Raw genomic sequence first — 21,890 nt, 5'->3', positions numbered from 1 at the left:
CATTTTGTCTGGACATGACAGAAACACTAGGTCATATCTTTTTTGTCTGTCCTGCTTAGAGCAAACCCAGATCTAGATGGTTGAAATCCACCTGTGCCAATTTGGGTATTAGAATCCTCAAAACATCAGTGGCTGGACCGGTTGTGGTTGCAGTAGCTAAGTATCTAGGCTGGGTATGGGTGCTTCACTGGAAAGAGAAGAGGCAGGGGCATTGGTGCACCCCCTGATAGGCCTCCATGTATTTTGAAACATCTATTATGTATTATCCCCCATAGACAAGACCCGTTCACTGTAAATGCAGAGCACCAATTTTAGGCCATCTGTAGTGACCGAATATTTTGTTCTATTTTATGAGTGGTGGTGACAGTGGTCTACTACCATCTTAGTATAGTGGATAGATCCCCATTCTTAGCTTGTTTTTAGGGTTTGCCTATTGACTTTGACATAATTCAGTGCTGCTTTCATCTTTTCTGAGCCTGAAGACTTATAATAGGAGGTAGATGCTTTATTCCTGATTCAATATTACCTATTGGTAAGGCTTGCCTATGTACTTTGACAGAGCTATACGTCTCTTTCATTCTTTTTCGGGCCTGCAAGGCCCAGACGAGAGAGACTCCATTTTCTTTTCTGCCTCGGCTGCCCGAGGCGCTTGTAGGTCAAAAGTAATAGTTTTGTTATGAGCTGTTGTTCGCTGGAGAGGAACCGGTCAGAGCTGGCCCTTATCGGAGGAATGTGAATAGAGCTCGGGTTTAAGACGCAAAAACAGGTGGCCACTGTGGGAGCGTCGAGAGCCCGGGGCCTGGTACAGAAGTCTGGTGGGCGGCAGGTTACTGTCTGGAAATTTCCACGAACGAAGGACTCTCTATATTGTCGAAACGCAGCAAGGTAGAGGGGGCAGATGACTTTTGGACAGAGAGATGATCTTTTAGAAGAGAAACGAAGCAGATGATTCATAGCTACGCAGATGATCCTTTAGAGAGACTGAAGTTATATCAGTCGGTCGGTTAGAGCAGTTGGAGTTAGTTAAGTGGCCAGTATTGGCATAATCAGAGTGAAGAAGTTAGTCAACGGATGGTTCTTAGAATAATGGAGATTATACTATTAGAGTGAAGTCTGAAGGTGAAGACAGTTCGTGAAGGAGAGGAGAAGTCAGTGCAGATTGGACGGCGTAGAGCTGAGAGACAGAGACGGACACCAAAGAAGGCTTCCAGTGCTTTGGAGGGGTGACGGAGGTGAAGGAGCATAGCGGTGCAGACGTGTATCCGTGAGTGCAGGGAGAAGTCTGAGATGAGCCAAGGCACAGACGAGAGAGGGACCCAGACGACAACCAGAACCAGACTACATAACTATAAGGTGAAGTCTGTCCTGCTATTATAGTGAACAAATATATTAACTCTTTCCTTTACTTTTCAAGCTATGCTTAGATTGCTAGATGTTATTATGAATGCAATGTTTATGTTTATTTTATAATAAATGGACCCCAGTTCTTAATGAACACATCTGAGTATTATTTCCATGATCGGATTAATCTTTCTTTTTAGCCAGATGCTGACGAACAGGAGGATGGTACGTTCCTTTCTGAGAAGGTAACTGATGACATGGGAGAGTGTGAATTATATTAGGGAATAATTCTTAAATGTGAAGATTCGGCAGTTCTTGTGTATGAGGAATGGATCTCCTATCCATTACATAAGGGATAATAATTCATATACAAGATAGATACTTCGAGTAGATGTTAGATACTTAGAAAATTCCTAATAGAGAGCAGGAGGTATTAATAGGACAGTGAAGAGAGATCGCTCAGGGTAGAGCGTTATCTATATTGGAGCTGCTCCCCGAGGAGCGAGGGGTAGAGTAGTCCGGGCCGGATTGTCGTGGGACTACAAGTGGGAACACTGTAAGGAGAAATCGCTCAGGATAGGGCGTTGTATGTTGGAGCTGCTCTCTGACATGAGAGAGAGTAGATTAGCCCAAGCCAGATTGTTGTGGGGCTATAAAGTGAGATTATAGGATGTAAGATGGAATTCCCTAGTTTCTCTAGGATTTAGTGGTATATTAGCTGTATAAGTTAGTATATATTGTGGGTTCCCCATTCCCAGGTAAGTACTCCAGGTACTGTTGTAAATAGGATCTAGGAAGGGATGAAGTTACGTGGTGACTGGGTTGGTAGTGGTTGGGTGAGCTGAAAACGTGGTCAGAAAATCCGGTCATTACACCATCTGATATGGGTCTATTTTAATGTTATAATGATTTTATAAATATTTATAAACGATTTTTAATGGATACATAAGGTGCTTGAATGGATATATTGTATTATTAACTGTTCTATCTCTTGGTAACTATAATGAGTTGCTTCACTATCATTATATTATGTATATGCTGCTTTAACTTTTGTGATTTTATGTAAATCGAAATAAAGTTATGAAATGGAAATGGATAATGACTGAGCCCTTTGTCATAGGTTCATTTCTATAATGTTCCATTGCTTGATTTTATAAAATGCACAACATTCATTTTCTGTTTCAACATCCATGGGCTGGCTGAGTGAGTATGCTATCTATCACAATGGTAACTACCTTTCTTGCTCAATTGACCTCAAAGAACTTTCTGCATTGTACTGGGAATCAACATACATTTTTTTGTGTTTTGATGTGCCGAGATTAAATCTCTGAAATGTTCATATTCTTTATAGGGATTTCAAAGATAATGTGTGAAATGTTACAGTAATTAGCTGTCAGGATTTCACAGATACTTTCTATGAAGGTACAATCCATAAATAGGCATTGATTTATATATATTTGTTGTTTTGACACACATTGGCTATAAAGTACCTACATCCATTTATAAACTATGCCAACCTTGCCATCACGCTCATTAAGAACAGGTGCTTGAACCGAATCAGGTGCTGTACACCTAGAGATGTAACGTGTACAAACACTGTACCACATACTTTATTGTAATTCACAGCAAATGTACATAGCAGTTAACTTCTTTTTTAAAAAATGTATCGAGCAATCCTACATTTTAACTGCATGACACAATGATGGTGAGACGCTGAATGTAAGCTGCTAGTTTATTCCAGTACAGCTGTTTAAAAGAGAGGGACAAAAGCAGCCCTTGCAGCTAACCAGTGATTGAGCCAGGTGACTTAGTGAAATGTATGTGTTCTCACATTACTAAACGTGTTATGTGGAAGTCATTGTATGATGCGCAAATTGGTTATCTACTATTTTTATAATAATGTCTATGAGGTTTTGTGAGCATGGAATTTTATTGAAAGAAAATAGATCATTGAGTCAAAATATAAATAACTTGCATGTTACTTGTTCATACCGAAAAAAAATAAAGATTCCATTGACGTTGAATATGAAGATACTATTTGCACTACACACAGAATTTATTTAAGGATTGTAAAATAATCCAATTTTATCAGTACCATAGCATGGTATGTACTTCATCTAATAAATATGTTCTTTTTTATACAAAAACATTAGAAAAAAAGATGGACAAAACCAATGCATACGAGCTCAATAGACAGAAATATGTCATGCACCGGCCAAGTGCAGTTGAGTAGGAAGGGGGGTGCAGTGGGGTGGGGCGCCCCGGGTATCATCACTGAGGGGGGGTGACAAAATGGCACTGAGGGTGGCCAAAATGGCAAAAATATGTGTACCTATCTTTTTTTACCTTATTTTAATCATTTCAATTTGGGCGGGGGTGACAAGAAAGTTTCTGGAAAGGGGCGACCACTCGGTCCCCCCGAACGTATGGCAGAGTACCACGATCCCCCCGGGAAGCCATTTTGGGCGGGAGGCGCGTCTCGGCTGGTATGCCCGAAGCGGCGTAGCCGGGGCGCGCTCTTTCCCGCCCTAGAGTGGGCTGGCCTAGACACTGACGCGGCTGGCCACGCCCTCGGGGCAGGCAGGGGCAGGTTTACGCCCGCCCTGAAGACGGATAAAAAGGGACGCAAGACCGGAAGACATCCTCTTGTTCCTGTGCTCTGAAGCTGCACCTCCTAGCTGCACGTGAGCTCGAGACGGAACGAAGAGCCAATTTTGAGCGTTGTAATCTTTCTTTTGTCTTACAGATACTCTGTCGGAGAAATGCCCAAGAAAGGCGGAAAGAGAATGACGACCGATCAGATGGTTCGGGTCCTCATGAAGGAGATGACTGAGCTGAAGAAGCGGGTAGCGGAGAGAGACGGGGAAGGGGGGCCGGAGCGTCCGTCGGCTGGAGCAGCTCCGGGAGGAAGAGCCAAGAGGCCAAGGAGGGGACCAGCTGGGGGAGACGCCCCGGTTCCCTGTACCCCGCTCGAAGCGCCAACCCCAGTACCAGTGGAGGGGAATCCGATTCCTGTGGTAGTCACCCCGGTGTCCAATGAGGATATGCCGCCCGAGCTGGCAGCACAACTTGCAGCGTGGTTGGGCGACAGTAGTGAGGGCGCCACGGCTGCCGAGGCCCAGGCGCTGATGAAGCAATTACGCGAGAAACGGGATGCAGCCAAGGCGTCCGCGCCGGTTGCAGTTGTTGACAAACCGCAAGGGACGATCGCGACCGCAGATGCAGCGTCCGGTGCAGGTAAGCGGCCATTGCCGATCGCGAGGGATGAGTCAGCACCCTCTCGTAGAGAAAGGTTGGGTCAACATGTGCCTTTGGCAATTAAGGAGAAGATTTGGGCGGGGGAGTACGTGAACATCTTCTCGTTGCTTGTTGATCATTATGAGGTGGAGCATGTTAAGGGTCAGAAAGATCTTATGCATCCGAGTGTTTGGCGCGCAAAAATGGCCGCCTTTAAAGTAAATGAGACTATCGGCAATTGGGGCAATGCATGGGGTATTTTTACGTCAATCTTGGGGGAACGTAGGCCCGAGTTGCTTTCCGAGTTGCCGACCTATCAGTCAAGAATCATGGGGTACTCGACATCGCACCAGGGTAACCATTGGTTCTGTTACGATAATCTTTTTAGAAAGGCAAAAGAGCATAATAAAAGCTTAACATGGGATTGTTATGATTCCTTGACATGGGATAAAATGAAGGAGACAGGTATGTTGAAAATGCCATTGGTAGGAAGTAATGTTGGCGAATCCTCCCGCCATTATGGGGGGACGCCCTTTCGGTCAGGTACGAGTACCGACGATTACTCGAGACCTGCCGGCAATACAGGAAAAAGGGGGTTCTGCTTCAATTTCAACAAAGGTAAATGTACCAGGCCCCAGGGATCGTGTAAATTTAAACATGAATGTAGTGGGTGCGGGTCGGCCCATCCTGAGTCCACGTGCAGAGCCAAAACAGGTGATAACGGGGGGAGAGGAGGCGCCAAACAGGTCTAACGTAGTCCGAGGGGCGCCTTTACCTACCCCGATTGATACCTTGGCGATGATTCCCTGGCTCAGTGAATACCCGGATCGTACTTCTGCTGGGGTGCTGCGGAACGGATTTTCGAATGGTTTCCGCATCCCGGTAGGGGACTTTCAGGGCGTAGAGAAGTGTAAAAATCAACTGTCCGTCCTGCAACATACGACCGTGGTTCAGGAAAAGATCCGGAAAGAGGTTACTCGAGGTCGGGTCGCCGGCCCATTTTGGGTACCCCCGGTACAGAATTTTGTTTGTTCTCCTTTAGGGGTGGTCCCCAAGAAGGACCCGGGTGAGTTTCGACTGATTCATAATTTGTCAGCTCCACGTGGTCTTTCTGTAAACGATGCAATAGACCCAGAAGTGTGTTCGGTGCGGTACGCATCCTTCGATGAGGCCGTAGCCATTTTGAATCGCCTGGGGCCCGGGGCGCTGATGGCGAAGTCAGATATCGAGTCAGCGTTCCGGTTGCTCCCGGTACACCCGGACGATCAGCGTCTCCTAGGTTTTATGTTTCAGGGTTATTATTACATGGATAAGTGCATGCCGATGGGGTGCTCTATATCTTGTGCTTATTTCGAGAAATTCAGTAGTTTTCTACAATGGGTCTTCACAAAGAAGACGGGTTTCCAACATGTAATGCATTACCTTGATGATTTTCTGTTCCTTGGGGCAGCCGGGGATCTCGAATGTGGCCGGGCCTTGGCCGAATTTTGTGTATTAATGAAGCAGTTTGGTGTGCCATTGGCACCAGGTAAGACGGTGGGTCCTGCGACTTGCCTCGAGTTTCTGGGGATCGAGTTAGACTCCAGAGAAGGTTGTTTTCGTTTGCCAACTGACAAAGTGTGGAAGTTCAGGGCAGCCCTGCAAGTGTGTCTAAATGGATCTAAAGTTACGCTGCATCAGTTACAGCAGTTGGTGGGACAGTTGAATTTTGCCCTGAGAGTTATACCGATGGCCCGCCCCTTTTCTCGTTCAATTGCCCAAGCTATGGTCGGCCTAAAGGAGGGCCATCATCGCACGAGACTATCGGCTGAGGTCCGCCAGGACGTGCGTATTTGGTTAGCATTTCTGGCGGACTTTAATGGTCGAGTCATCTGGAACAAACCAGCCGTATCCTCTGAAGAGCTGGGGCTATGGACAGATTCTGCAGGTAGCATAGGTTTTGGTGCCATCTTCGGCACAAAATGGTCGGCACAAAGGTGGCCGACATGGTGGCATGACAATGGTCTGACAAGTAATATTGCTTTCCTGGAACTTTTTCCCATTTTGGTGGCCCTGAGAACCTGGCCAGAAGGGTTCAAAGATCACTCTGTGATATTTTGGTCTGACAATATGACCGTGGTCGAGTGCATCAATAGTCAGGCAGCACGATGTAAACTGATTTTAAGACTGCTGAAAGAAATTGTTTTACTGTGTATGCAACTGAATGTGCTGTTCAGAGCAAAACATGTCCCAGGGGTACTGAATAAGGCGGCTGATGCACTGTCTCGTTTTCATATGCAGGCTTTCTCGGGTTTCCTTCCCTCAGCGGACCCAGAGCCGGCACCCTTCCCCGAAGCTCTCTGGTCTCTCGGTGCCCCGAACTTCGTCACCTCGTGGGAGAGAGTCTAGCACCACGGACGAGGAAAGCCTATGAAGGGGCGTTTAGGTCCTATTTAGCCTTTTTGGGGACTGATAGAGAGAGGCTTTGGGGCCACGAGGAATGGGTAGTGAATTTTCTGATGTCCTTACGTAGGGCTGGGAAATCTGTGGCTACGGCCCAGAGGCATCGTGCTGCTATTTCCTTTGTTGCCAGGGCTCATAGTATCCAGGACCCGACAGCGTCTTTCGTTGTACAGAAAGCGCTGCGTGGGTGGCAACGCCTTGAGGGTCGCAGAGTAGATGAGAGGCGCCCGATAGGTTTGGATAGGTTGGCCCAGTTGTTGGCTACACTCCCTGCCACATGTTCATCTCAGTTTGAGGCGGTGTTGTTCCGAGCCGCTTTTACGCTAGCATTTCACGGGGCGATGCGAGTAAGCGAACTGGTGGCAAGGAACAAACAGGATGTGGCAGGGGGTTTGTGCCAAGAACACGTTCAGATCAGAGGAGAGGCAATGACGGTCTCCTTTGTCAGGTCCAAGACCGATCAAGACGGGATGGGTGACTGCATAATCATACGCAGGATTCCCGGGTCCTCCATATGCCCGGTAAAGTGTTTAGAAGATTACCTAGCACGAAGGGTGGCGTTATGGGGGGGGACCTTGTTGAGACACGCGGACGCCACCCCACTGACGAAGTTTCAGTTTCAGCGGGTGCTTGCGATGTCAATTGCCGCTGCGGGCTTGAACCCGGGCGAGTTTGGGACCCATTCCTTTCGGATAGGGGCTGCTACGGAAGCTACAGCCAGGGGTCTTAACGTTGAACAAGTGAAACGTGTGGGGCGTTGGTCCTCCAATTGTTATAAGAGGTATGTGCGGTTGCACATGTTGTAAAGCTGTAATGACGTACTCACGCCTCTTGTTTTTGTTTGGTTTTCAGTTGCGCAAGCCTACGAGGCGGGGCGGACTATGCAGTCGACCCAACACCGGGCCAGCGGTCAGACATCACCGGCTGTGAAAAAGGAGGTGTGGGTCGTGGGCCACTCATACGTGAGGCGTGCCGCGGACGTATTCAAAGCAGGTGACATGATTCACGTAGCTGGGGAATACGGGTACAGGGTGTCCTTCTACGGAAGAGGCGGTCTCTGTATTGACCAGTTTCAAGCATATTTTGAGGATTTGTTAGGGCGGACGAGGTCACCGCCGTCTATAGTCATAGTGCATTTAGGGGGCAATGATTTGGTCACCACCGGTAGACGACTTCTTCTCGAGGCAATGCTTTCCACAGTAAGTTGGTTGGCGAGGAGAGTTCCGGGGTGCACAATTGCGTGGTCCCATATGATCCCACGAAAGGTGTGGTGGGGGGCTATTTCTATTCCTGCTTTGAATCAGTCTGTTAGAAAGCTTAATAACAAAGTGAGTAGGTTGTTCCGTTCCGGGACATTGCATTCTATTTCGCATGGCTGTATTAATGATGACAGTATGTATTCGGGGGATGGTGTGCATTTGTCTCGGGTGGGGAATGAGTTACTCATAGGAGACTTCTTAGCATGGTTAAAAACGTTAAAGCATGACCTTTAGGTAGGAGCTTTGTGGGGGGTCCGGATAGCCGGTCAACTATCCGGACCTGTGGCGGTAAGGTCATGATCGGTGAGCAGTAATTGGAAGATCCCTATGAGTGGGCGTCACCCAACACGGATGGGAGCGCTCGGGAGAGGTGGCCTTTGGCCCCTCAACGTTGAGGCGGTCCTGTCTAAGGAGAGGCCGCCGGAAGGAAAGGAAAGGCGGTCAAGGCCCCTTCCTGTGTAGGAGGGGTTACAGCCCCCTCCTGGGGAATTTCCCGGGGCCAGTGACGTCTGCGACGGCAGATGTGGTAAGTTGTGTGGGGTTTGGGGGGAGGTCTACGCTACCTTCTAGATACTCACACGAGTCCTCGAACGACCTTTAAGTGGCGTCGAGTTTATTGGGGCCCCCGTCAAGTCAAGGGAAATTGGTAGTTGCACTTGGGGTACGCCTCAGTGCTGTCGCCCCTCCCAAGTGGGGGGGGGTATTTCTGGTTAGGGATCTTGACACCGGTTACGACCTTGCCATTGGCCCTTAAACGTTAGGATGTACAATTTCATTATTTCAAGAAAATGTTTTGTAGGTTGTTAGTTCGGCTAGGAGAACCTCTGTATTAGAGAATCTGTTAAGGTTAGCCAAACATCGCAATGGGGTTATGAAATTGTACATTAATATGAAACTGTTTAACATTTAATTTTTTGTTTTAATAAATACGGCCGGGGAGGGTCACTCCCTCCCTCTTCCAAAAACTTCAAGAACTGTTTCCGGTTTCCCTCCTTTGGGGATTGTGTTGAGAGGGGGTGGCGGGTATCTCAGCCATATGGAAAGGGGCGACCACTCGGTCCCCCCGAACGTATGGCAGAGTACCACGATCCCCCCGGGAAGCCATTTTGGGCGGGAGGCGCGTCTCGGCTGGTATGCCCGAAGCGGCGTAGCCGGGGCGCGCTCTTTCCCGCCCTAGAGTGGGCTGGCCTAGACACTGACGCGGCTGGCCACGCCCTCGGGGCAGGCAGGGGCGGGTTTACGCCCGCCCTGAAGACGGATAAAAAGGGACGCAAGACCGGAAGACATCCTCTTGTTCCTGTGCTCTGAAGCTGCACCTCCTCGCTGCACGTGAGCTCGAGACGGAACGAAGAGCCAATTTTGACCCACCCACCAGCCCCTGAGGACAGCCAGTTGTTTTAAAATAAATCGATAATGGTATTTTCGTTTACAGGTTGTGGTATTATCATGTTGATATCGAGTGTGTAATAAAGTTGGTCGATTTTATGTATGTTTTGTGATTAAAGATATTCGGTTTTTAGTGTCCGTTTATAAGTATGCTTATTCTGGTCATAGTGACCAATGTATTGTTGGTTAGTTGGTCGATTTTATGTATGTTTTGTGATTAAAGATATTCGGTTTGTAGTGTCCGTTTATAAGCATGCTTATTCTGGTCATAGTGGCCAATGTATTGTTGGTTTAGTTAGCATTGTCGTATTTATTTTGGTCGGGCAGTAAGGTCATGATCGGTGAGCAGTAATTGGAAGATCCCTATGAGTGGGCGTCACCCAACACGGATGGGAGCGCTCGGGAGAGGTGGCCTTTGGCCCCTCAACGGTGAGGCGGTCCTGTCTAAGGAGAGGCCGCCGGAAGGAAAGGAAAGGCGGTCAAGGCCCCTTCCTGTGTAGGAGGGGTTACAGCCCCCTCCTGGGGAATTTCCCGGGGCCAGTGACGTCTGCGACGGCAGATGTGGTAAGTTGTGTGGGGTTTGGGGGGAGGTCTACGCTACCTTCTAGATACTCACACGAGTCCTCGAACGACCTTTAAGTGGCGTCGAGTTTATTGGGGCCCCCGTCAAGTCAAGGGAAATTGGTAGTTGCACTTGGGGTACGCCTCAGTGCTGTCGCCCCTCCCAAGTGGGGGGGGTATTTCTGGTTAGGGATCTTGACACCGGTTACGACCTTGCCGTTGGCCCTTAAACGTTAGGATGTACAATTTCATTATTTCAAGAAAATGTTTTGTAGGTTGTTAGTTCGGCTAGGAGAACCTCTGTATTAGAGAATCTGTTAAGGTTAGCCAAACATCGCAATGGGGTTATGAAATTGTACATTAATATGAAACTGTTTAACGTTTAATTTTTTGTTTTAATAAATACGGCCGGGGAGGGTCACTCCCTCCCTCTTCCAAAAACTTCAAGAACTGTTTCCGGTTTCCCTCCTTTGGGGATTGTGTTGAGAGGGGGTGGCGGGTATCTCAGCCATATGCACCGGGTACCACCTGACCTTGCTACGCCACAGGCCAAGTGTAGCCTAATAGCACTCAATGCTCTCTGATCTGCAACTTAAAAATCTTACCCTAAGTGTTCTCAATTATAGGGACTTGAGATCAATCACATACCTCAATGTTTACTGAATTTCCACCTCAAGTCCTATCTACCAGAACAATTGAAACAGGTGTATATAAAAAGTAGAGTAGCACTGTATGCTCCAAACATGTAGAGAGAACCTACAAAATTAAAGGCCAGACAAGAAATTAAATGCACATTCCTCGTCATCATATACAACAAAGCACTTTTACCTCGCAGGTGCATTATAAATCTCTGCATTCAAAACTGCATTATTTATGTAAATTCTCTGCAGCTGCAATTACAGTAAAACCTACGACAACCTATTAATCAATGGTTACTAGATATTTCAGTGGAGGATCGATCCTAGAATACTGCAGTGGCTGCACTGTTCTGTGTAAGGAATAACGGGGCATATTATCAAGGGGGTTTATCTCCGCTTTTTTGGCTTTAAAAGCCAAGAAAGCGGAGATAAAATTATCTCCGTATTACCTAGCTGTCGCTAACACCAGTTAGCAACAGCTAGTAAGAGATAGCGACCATCTTGGGCCCCACTTTGAATGTCAGTGATATTTATCACTAATGACATGCAAAGTGGGCGTGCCAAGATGTTAGCGACTGGAAACAGTCGCTAACATCGCTATCTCCTGTTACCAACTTATGGAGATATTCGCGCTAAGTGCGAACATCTCCAAAAGCTAACACCTGCCCTGAGCAGTTCTTAGCCATTCTATCCAATGGGAGGTGGTTAACATGGCTAAGGGCATTAGCTCGGTAATGCATGAATATCGCTGACTTTTCAGCGATATTCATGCATTACGGCCGATTTTTATCGCATTTGCGATAAACCTTGGTAATACCAAGGTTTATCTGTGATAATAATCGCCGCAGCTCAGTGGTAAATTTTTGTCTCTAACCAAGCAATAGCGCTAATTATCGCTATTGCTTGGTAATATGCCCCAACTTTCCCTGGCTCAAGAATGTTGGCTGGCTAACAGTCTTGTTACTGTTTGTTTTTAGATGTTGTTCTCTGTGTTGGAATATCAGCTAGAGTAGCTGCTGCAGGGGTAAACAGAGTGAAAGGAATACAAGGTGTGACATGCAATCACTTTTAGAAGATGATTACAGCAGATTGAACTATGGGCCTTTTTTTCAATGCATATTCTCTGAGCAGGGGAAAACCCTACTGCTCAGCCATTATACTTTTTTGTTCAATGTCAGGCTGGGTTCTTAAGAAAGCATTATTTGAATTTAAAATGTATGCCTATGATTTCCATTTGTCAGTTCAATTAGATGATGGATGAAGTGTGTCATATACAAGCTCTAGAGATACACCAATTCCTGGTTCCACGTAAAAGGTGCACTTTTTTTCTGAAGTACAGAGCGAGGTGGAACACAATCATTCTAGTATAGTTCCATCTGCCAACTGGAATCCCTCCAAGTATTCTTGGAACTAGAACGGCATGAAAATAGTAACGCAACGCAGACCCGAAACACAAGCCTACAACACATCCACCTCCTTTAAAACGTACATTGTTTTATTAACATAAAGATTCTACAAAGTTTAACATACCACCTAATACACAAATTAACCTAAATACCTAACATATTTTAATCTCAATTACCTAAAAAGGCATATACTCTTAAGAACTGAATGTGAGAAGAAAAACTTTATAAACAAACATATAAATAAATAAAACGTTGCTAACAACTTTCAAGGACATAATCTTCTAGCCATTTGGGTGGTTTCCTTACTCTTTTATCCCCTTTATCCTCTTCCATACTGTAAGAGGGAACATTTTCATCTAGTGTCAGTCAGCTTTCTGTTCTGTTCCAACAACATTACCAGAAATGGATGCCCAATGATTCTCGGAAAAATCTGATCCTTCAACAGTATCACCATCAAAAACAACTTGTGATTCAGAGTCAACTATGGCATTGCCCATTTTAAAACAATCAACTCTACTCCTGTCTTAATTCCCATTTCCTCTCCAATTGCTCAAAGCCACCAGTTTGAGGTTCCATAGCTTACCATTGCTCAAATAGACCACACTGTGCAACACTGCTATCACTTCGTCTAGTCAATGGAACGTACTCTCTCCTTTAGTTACATACCCTGGTTTATTTATGCGAACCCAAGCACTAACCTTAACATTTACACGTTTGACACTATACCTGGAAGTGTAATAAGCTTCACTTTTTGGATAACCTTTTGCAATGGTGTCTCTGAACATTTCCACCGGCCAAGGGTTAACCTATTCACCAAATAACAATCAAGAATTGTATTTATTCTTGGGATTTCTGCCATAATTATCAAAAATAGGTGACACTACTGTGGTCTAATTTCGAGTAACTCTTTAGGTCCATATAATTTCATCAATCAGCCCTCCCAATCCTTCCTATTTTTACATGCAGCCTGAATTATCCCTTGAGTGGCACAGTTGAATCTCTCAACCATGCCATTGCCACTAAGATTTTACAGAGAACTTGTTTTCAATCTCACTCCAATCCTGTCACAATACTGATTGAATGCATTCGGTTTATACTGTTTTCCGTTGTCACTTAATATTGTAGTAGGAATGCCTTCCAAACTAAAAATCTGATCAAAGAATACTAAAACCGCACCAGTGCATCACTCTGCACCACTTTTACTACAGGCCTTCTAGAAAAAAGATGCATCATTACAATTATATATTTTAGTAACAGTCCTACTGGTTGCATGATATTGATGACTATGGATTTCTATGGATTTTGTGGAAGATGTCCCTCACTCATTGGAGGCGAAATGTCTGTAGAGACTTATTCACTCTGGAGCACTGAGTACATTCCCTGATCATGGAATTCAATTTCAGAATCCACTCCTAGTCATCTGAACTTCTTTACAAATACTTTAGTACACCCTATGCCAATATGGCCCTCATGTCAAAACTATAGTATACTGTTCTCATGGTTAAATGGAGGAATAATGTTTTCACCTCTCAGAATCACTTTGTCATCAAAGGATATTTCAGAACATATTTGCCAATTTTTTTTTACTTTGTCTGATAAATTTCCATTATTGGGACACTGGGCCCTAATGAATTTGACAACCTTCTGCAACAAAATGTCTTGTCTATACTCTTGCTCCCAGCTTCCATTTTTATAGCTGGAAATCCACTATCATGTACTAATGCAACATGTTAGCTCGTTCCATTTATCATCCTCATATTCTTCTAGCTAGGTTGGCATTCTGGAAAGAAAGTCTGCCACCACATTATCTCTGCTTACCATGTACATGATCTTATATATGAAATCCTGCACACATGCATGCATTGAAATTCGAGCTATTTTAGCCGATGTGTTACCTATACCTTCTGTAGTAAGTAACCTCACTAGAGGTGTAAGGTCACAATTGATTTTAATGGGCCATCCCCCTCAAAAAATGCCTTGAAATGTTCTAGCGCCCAGGCGTAAGCTAATGGTTCCTTTTCTATAGTAGGATATTTCTCCTCAGTAGGAGTTAATGACCTTGATGCAAAAGCTATCACAGTTCCAATACCTCTGCCATTGATTTGCAACAACTTAGCTCCCAAACCCTTGTTGCTAGCATCGGTTGTTATAACACTCTGTATCAACAATACTACTCAATTAGGTAGCACTTGTGATACAATCTTTTATAATCAAAAATCTCTCTCACTGTTGTGACCATACACATTTGCTCACCTTTTTAAGAAGTTGCCTAAAATATTAGCACATTTCCGCAAACTTTAGAATCAATTTAGCACAATATTTTGCAAGCCCCACCAAAGACCGCACCCCATTCTTAGATTTTGACGTGTCAACACTTTTGATTCCAAAATAGATAATTCTTTTGTTAACTTGGTATCATGCTCTTACTTGATTTTCCCAAATAACCAGAATGACATCTTGAAAGAACATGATGCCCTTTTCCTTAACAAAAAGTTGCACATTAGTCCCTGGAAAATAGCAGTAGCCGAAGCTAGTACAACAGGCATGCCTTTGAACTGGAAAAAGCTGTAAGGAGTAATAAAAGCAGTGTACTTTGTTGAGTCAGGAGTCAGGGAAATCTGGTGGTATATTGATGAGAGAGCAATGGTGGAGAACCATTGAGAATCTTTAAGTAAAGTGACCATTTCATTTATTTTGGGTAGTGAAAACCTGTTATTAATCATGTTGTTATTCAAATGGCATAGATTAATGCATAATCTAATTTCGCCATTACTGAGCCAAGGTGCCACCACCAGAGAATTCCATTTGGACTCCTCTACCGGTTCTAATATTCCAGATGATGCCAATTTCTCCATTTCATTAAAGACATCCTCCCACAACTGCTATAAGTACATTCCTGACCGGGTGCGCTTCCGGACAAGGGTCCTCCTTCAGACAATTTTATGTTCAAATAAAGTTGCCCAGATCCTTCCTGAATACCCCTGGAAACATTTTAAACTGAACATATACGTGGTCGTATTTATCCTCATCCAGAATTAAGACTTGTGCCTTGCTGTTAGGGTCCAGAAAATGTGTAGATCTTTTTGAACATGCCATCTCAATGCAGCTGGCCCTCCATTTACAAAGTAGAGTTTCCCTCTTGACTTCCTATGGTTGAATTTAAACTTAAGCCATCTGAATCCTAGAACTTCACTTTTTTCTACACCAAACCCTTCCTGATTTATAGTGGTTCCAATGAGAACCTATATTTCCAACAAACCTTTCTCTCCAGACTTCTGCATTCAGAATGGTGTAGGGTAAACCAGAATCAGCATGACTCATAATGCCAACATCACCAATCATCATCCTACATTACCTTTGCTCTTAAACACAGCATCACTTACATTTAAAATTATTTTCTCCTTTATATCCATCACCGTATACGTTTATTGTCTCCTGAATCCAGATCAGACTCTTAACACTCATACCCATCTTCATCATGTGTACATTTAATAAATGTTTTCCTTCTGCACTGCTTTGCATAATACCCTTTGATACCTCAATTACTACCTTTTTGATTAAGAGTCGGGCAACTTGCTGTAAGCAACTTGATCCTTACTGACATACCTGCCCTTATTGGACCTCTCTTTCGCTTTACTCCTATCCTTACTCTTCAACATACTATTCTCAGTAATGTAAATTTTACTTTTAAAATCTCTGTTTACAGAAGAGGTTTTTGTCTATGTTTCAATGCACATGTACACTTTTCTGAAATTTCAGCTTCCTTTACTATAGCCAAAATGTTTTCTAATTGGGAGCCCCTATTTACTGACAACCTTTCCAGTGTAGCATGGTTGCTGGTTTGCATTACAACTTGATCCCTTATCAAGTCGTCCTGTAAAGCACCACATTTTTAATCACTGGCTGATTTTTGTTGATACGCAACATATCCATCAACTGTTTCTGTTTTGGCCTGTTTACACTGTAAAAACGTATATCTACTAATGGCAATGCACACTTTGTGTGCACAATGCTTGTCTAAATCATTAAGAAATGCTGTAAAAACCTTTATGTCCCCCACAATAGATGTCTATGTCATGGTAGAATACATTTTAAACCCATTAGACCTAAAGAGTGGGACAAGAGCCTCATCATTTGTAAAGTGCTCCTTCCATTCCAATCATTTTAGTGGAGGTTTAGGACCAGAAGACAAGAAAGGCTTAACAGGGCTAATTCTGGAACTTTGGGCATTCATAATGAAAGGGATTAGTTCAGTGATATTCATCTCCTTATTCTTCTTCCCACTGTCTAGTCTTCTCCATTTAAACCTGCACCCAAAATAACATAGCGCTTATTTCCCAGGAAAATAGTTGTCCAAATAACTGCTGCTTATTACCACATATGTGGGAACGGTTATCCCTACAGACACTCTCAATGCGTCTGTGTAATCAGTTGTAACTTGAAATTATTGAATATTACACTTACATTGGGACTTGTACAATTAACTTGTTTACAATCGATCTCAGAGTCTGTGATCTTACCTATAATTCCAGCAATCTTCTTCCAGCATAAACGTATTACCAGACAATCCCAGGCCAGGTAGAATAAGACAGCCAGCTCGGTGGAGCAATAGATGCAGAAAGCCAAAATGTTGGGGGCAATAGTGTGGAGGAGTGTAGGGGAATGGTGTATTCTACTTTTAAATTTAAACTGAAGCTACTTGTGTTTGTGATTTATGGAGGTGAGTTTGGTTGTGTACAGCATCATAGATATATTCACCAAGGTCACATGCCCACTTGCCTAACACTGTATTACTAGTTTTTTAGGGGCATATTAACAAGGTATTTATCTCAGCTTTTTTGGCTTCAAAAACCAAAAAGCTGAGATAAAATGATCTCCCTATCAACAACAGGGTGCTAACATGCGAAAACGCATGTTAGCACCTTTTCTCTCTACGCTTCCCCTTGCATCTCTAATGAGATGCAAAGGGGGCGTTCCAGAGCAAAATAATGGGAGAAATGTCGCTAAGCAACATTTCTCCTATTATCAAGCTTCACGCTAACCCTCTTAGAGATAAAAAAAAGCAGCGCTAACCACAGTTAACGCTGCTTTTTGAAGTCTGCTAATTTTCAGACTTAGGCATACCTGTAATGGGAGGTGGATTTAAGCATGGGCGGAAAATCCGTTTCGCTCGCGGATTTTGCGGATTTTCGGTAAATTCGCAATCCGCGAGATTCGCGAATCTCCCGCAAAATCCGCAAATCCGCGAGCTGCGGATTTTATGGCTTGCTCGCACTGTTCGCGTGAGTTCGCGGCTTCCCAGTACAACTTTGCGCCCCGCGAATAAGCGCTAAATTGCAGAAATACGATCTTAGCAAAACTGAAACTACTTACCAGGTTCAAAAGTTCAGGCTCATCATTAGTAGCCATTTCCTGTAGTGCTTCCTGAGGGGCCCCTCCAAAGTTCAGTTGCCAGTTGCAACTATTATGTGACCCTGCTCTGAACCTCAGAATAGTTACACATATGCCACAAAGGTCCTGAATTACAGCTAAGGGAGAGAAGCAGGAGCCAGGCTGGAAGTTCAAATCCATTAATCAGCCCCTAATTCATTATTGTCAGTTGGGGCAGGGCAGGTGTTGTAACTAATTTTGCAACAATGAAAGCACTTAGCAAGTGCAAAAGATCACTAATCAGGAAGCACTAAGGAAGCAGGTGCCAGCTAAAAAAATATTCTGTGACACATTAATCAGCCCCAAATTAATTCAGGTCACTTGAGGCAGGGAAGGTGTGCTTTGCTTTGCCACAATAATGTACACTGACTGGACAACCAGAGGGTGCTGTGATGAAACAGAGGGTGGCATGGGTGGGCCAGAGGGTGGCATGAGTAGTCAGAGAGTGGCAGGGGTGACAGAGAGTGGCAAACACAAAAAAAAAAAAAACGCAAATTCGCGAGAATTCGTGGATTTTGCGGATTGCGAGTTCGCAAATCCGCAAAATTCGCGAACGCGAGATTCGCAAAATTCGCCCATGCTTAGGTGGATTATGTGACTGCAACCACAGTCACTATCACCAAAGTTATCACCGTTTTTTATTGAATATCGCTAGAAATCCAGCGTTATTCAATGTAAATTGGTGATATTCCTGCTATCCTGGGTTTTTTTTATCGCCATGGCGCTCAGTGTAGATAATACTGCGCTACCATGGCAATTATCGCCAGCGATATATTTTTTAACGCTAATAGCGGTCAGCGATAATTTTCGCTGCCGCTTATTAATATGCCCCTTAGAGTCTATCCGTATTTAACTTAAATATCTTAGAAATCAAAGCTGGTGGGTTGGTATTGCAAGCATTTGGGACAGGGAGACATTCAGGGGTTACAAAGGGTATGATGTCCACAGTGTTGAAACTGCGTGCATTACTCTATTACATGTGAACATGTCAAGGGTGGTATTCTGCTCATTTCCCCAGAATTTATTTAGGGACATGAGAGTCTCGACATTGAATAGCTGGCCAACCGGCATTATTCCAGCTCTATGTAAGCTGCCAAAAATGTTAGGTTTTAGTGTTGGTTTAATGGCAGGGTTTTGTGCTAGATTTAGTGTGGGTAAGTAGGACTAATTTAGGTCAGCTCATTTGGCCATAGACCAGATCGACTAAAACATTTACTACGGTTTCTGCTGGGGTCTAAATCTGGATACGAACAATAATCATGTTCAGTTCACCAGTCCTCACCCAATTTGTTTGTGCATGAAAGTGTGGAGTGAGTTATTATGGACAAACCAATAGGAAGCATAATGCGATTGTGCAGTGTGGTAATTGGATTACAATTCAGGAATTGAAAAGCCTCCCTTCTCGAATGGTCGAGTGATGGCATTTCACCTCAGTCTTGCAGTTTTCCTCCCATGTCACTTTTATAACCAATAAGTGTAGGTTATGATAAAAATCTTATTGAGAGAAATGGGGATGTTGTAGAATAAGTATGGACATTTGGAAAGGACAACCATTTTATCCATTGCAATCCTTCGGGAATTGATGAAGGTAGCGTGATATTTCTATCAAACTCCTCTGTGAACTTTGCTATGACAGACCCATAATTTTCTCCAATTAGAGCTTGCATGTTTCTTGATGGCATAATGCCTAGACAGCTGACTGGTCCTGCATTTCAGCTAAGCCGGTATACATGGCACAACTCTTTGATGGTGCTGGTTAGTCACAATATATCAGACGTTCCCCAGTTAATTTGCATACCTGTGAGTCCCCTGTAACAGATCACTCCTCTGAGGATAGGTATAAGACTGACCTCATAGTTCTTAATAGATGACATGATGACATCAATATACACTGACAGCAGTATATGCTTTCCATGGAGAGTAATGCCTCTATGGTAGTGTTCTACTAAAAGCCATGCTACAAGTCGTACAAGCAAAAGGGCAAAGAGGAGCGCTTGGATCTGAAAAGTGCTTTGGGTATGAAAAGTGTCAGACATCTAGCCATTTAGGTGGACGCTCCATGTTGAAACAGACGGAAGCAGCCTCAAATTCTGATTTATTTTGATAAGTGAGTGCAAAGAAGGTTGTGAGATTGTTTGACATTCACTATTGACTGCCCTGGGAAAACGGCTCATTGTTCTGGCAAGACTAGGCCATTCAGCAGAGAATTTAGACTGTTTGTTATTATTCAAGCTAAAATGGTGATCAGTGTTTAAAAGCATAGTAGGCGGTATGATTTACAATTTCTTTTGTCTTTCCCCGGCTTTAAAAAGGCAGTTATGATTGCTTTCCTAGTGCTACGGGAGGGTGCCTTACACCACTGTCTCTTAAAACATGTCAGCAAGATCTGCCAACAGTATTGGTTTGAACTCTTTGTAGAACCCAGACATGAAATTATCAGAACCTGGGCCTTTGCCACTTGGCAAGCATTCAATTGCAGGGTTGATGTTGAGTGCACTGATTGGTTCCTACAGTTAAGTATGTATCCCACTCTCTATCCATACTCCCTATCCTTTCTAGTGCTATGTTGTGTAGGTATTTTTCAATGTTGATTAGGTTTATTACAGTGGTACATCAATATATTTGAGCATAGTGTGTTTTGATGGTGTGGAGGATATAATGTGTTCCCACCATTACCCAGTAACTTGTTTTTTCCCACTCCTAACAAGTTTGTGTTCAAAGTAAGTTAGGGAGGCCTCTAGACTGGGTATATGTTCCCTAAATGACATCAACAAGCCATGGGTTTGTTTAATGCCTGGATTTTGGTGTATCTTATGTGGACTCAATTGACCGCTTTCATACTGAAAGTGCTTTAACATACATCCCCATCCATTTGTGATTACTAAGAGCATTTACAAAATAAACCTTCACTCTTTGAAGGTGGACTATATGTGAGAGTTTCACAGTCTTTAACCCATGTATTTCTCCAAAATGCAGAATATTGCATGAAAGAGAATCCCACTCATTTCAGGGAAAATGTTCCTGGAAACCTTTGGAACACACATCATTTTATAAACTAGTCAGTATTTTCAAAATTCTCCCTGACACTTCCAACTAAAATGTTCAGAGGGTTACTACTGCCTAACACAGGTGTAAACCCCTTTGCAGGATGGCAAGACAGAAGAAGCAACCTAAACTTTGTCAGGGATAAGGGTAAAGAGATTCTCCATTTGCAAAGACCATTTGAGGCAATGTTGTTTCCAATCACATTCAAAGATGTTCAGCTGGTGCTGTTAAAAGCAAACATTTATTAATTGTCTATTCATGAGAAAACAGCTAAAACATCCAACACTTTTCCCTCAAACAAGAGAGTCATCAGGGCTGTAATGCACATATTTTTTATTTTTTTAATTAAGACATATTAAAATCAAAACCGGACTGTTGATATCTCTCCATATAAAAACAGACCTGGAAACAAAACACCAGGTAGAAACAATATAAGATCAGACAGAGAACCCATAGAGAAAACACCATTACCAAACTTTCTTCGACATGGACACAATTTAATATCATTAAATACAACTAATGTTCAACTACCCCACACAAAGCAAGTTCGAAAGAATGCTTTTCCAAATTCAATTCTCCTTCAAAATGCAATTACGAGCATTTGGGCCTAACTAGTTAAACCAGTTTTTAACAAATTGAGAACAGATTTCATAAAACTTACAATGACTTAATTTAGCATGGCTTGCTCCTTTGCTTAAGCACAATAAAAAATACTATATACATTATAAGATTATTTCAAGATGGGTCATGTTGTATATGTGATTAAATGCAAATGTGAAGAAAGCTTTTTGGGAAGCACAACATTACAGTTAAGAGTTCAGATACAGGAACACCAGAGAGCATGTCTGAATAATGATGCAACCAATCATCTGGTAACACACATGTATACATAATGGTATTATGCTTCTTCCCTTGAGGCAACATGAAGCTCACTTGATTTGAAGGCTCAGAGCAGTTGAACAGGGGTTTAATTTAGACAAAGACTTACATTACTTTTTAGAATAGGGATATTATATTTCCTTCTTCCTGTGGCTGGAAAATCATGTTATTCAATATTTATTGTAGATATTTGCTGTATGTTGTACGTTGCTTAAAGCCTGTGCATTAAATAACTATATGTCTGGTGTATGGGATCGACATAGACA

The sequence above is a fragment of the Lissotriton vulgaris genome, chromosome 6 (genome assembly GCF_964263255.1).
Source record: "Lissotriton vulgaris chromosome 6, aLisVul1.2, whole genome shotgun sequence".
Classification (NCBI taxonomy): Eukaryota; Metazoa; Chordata; class Amphibia; order Caudata; family Salamandridae; genus Lissotriton; species Lissotriton vulgaris.
The sequence above is the reverse complement of the archived record's forward strand: the minus strand, read 5'-3'. Positions refer to the sequence as shown.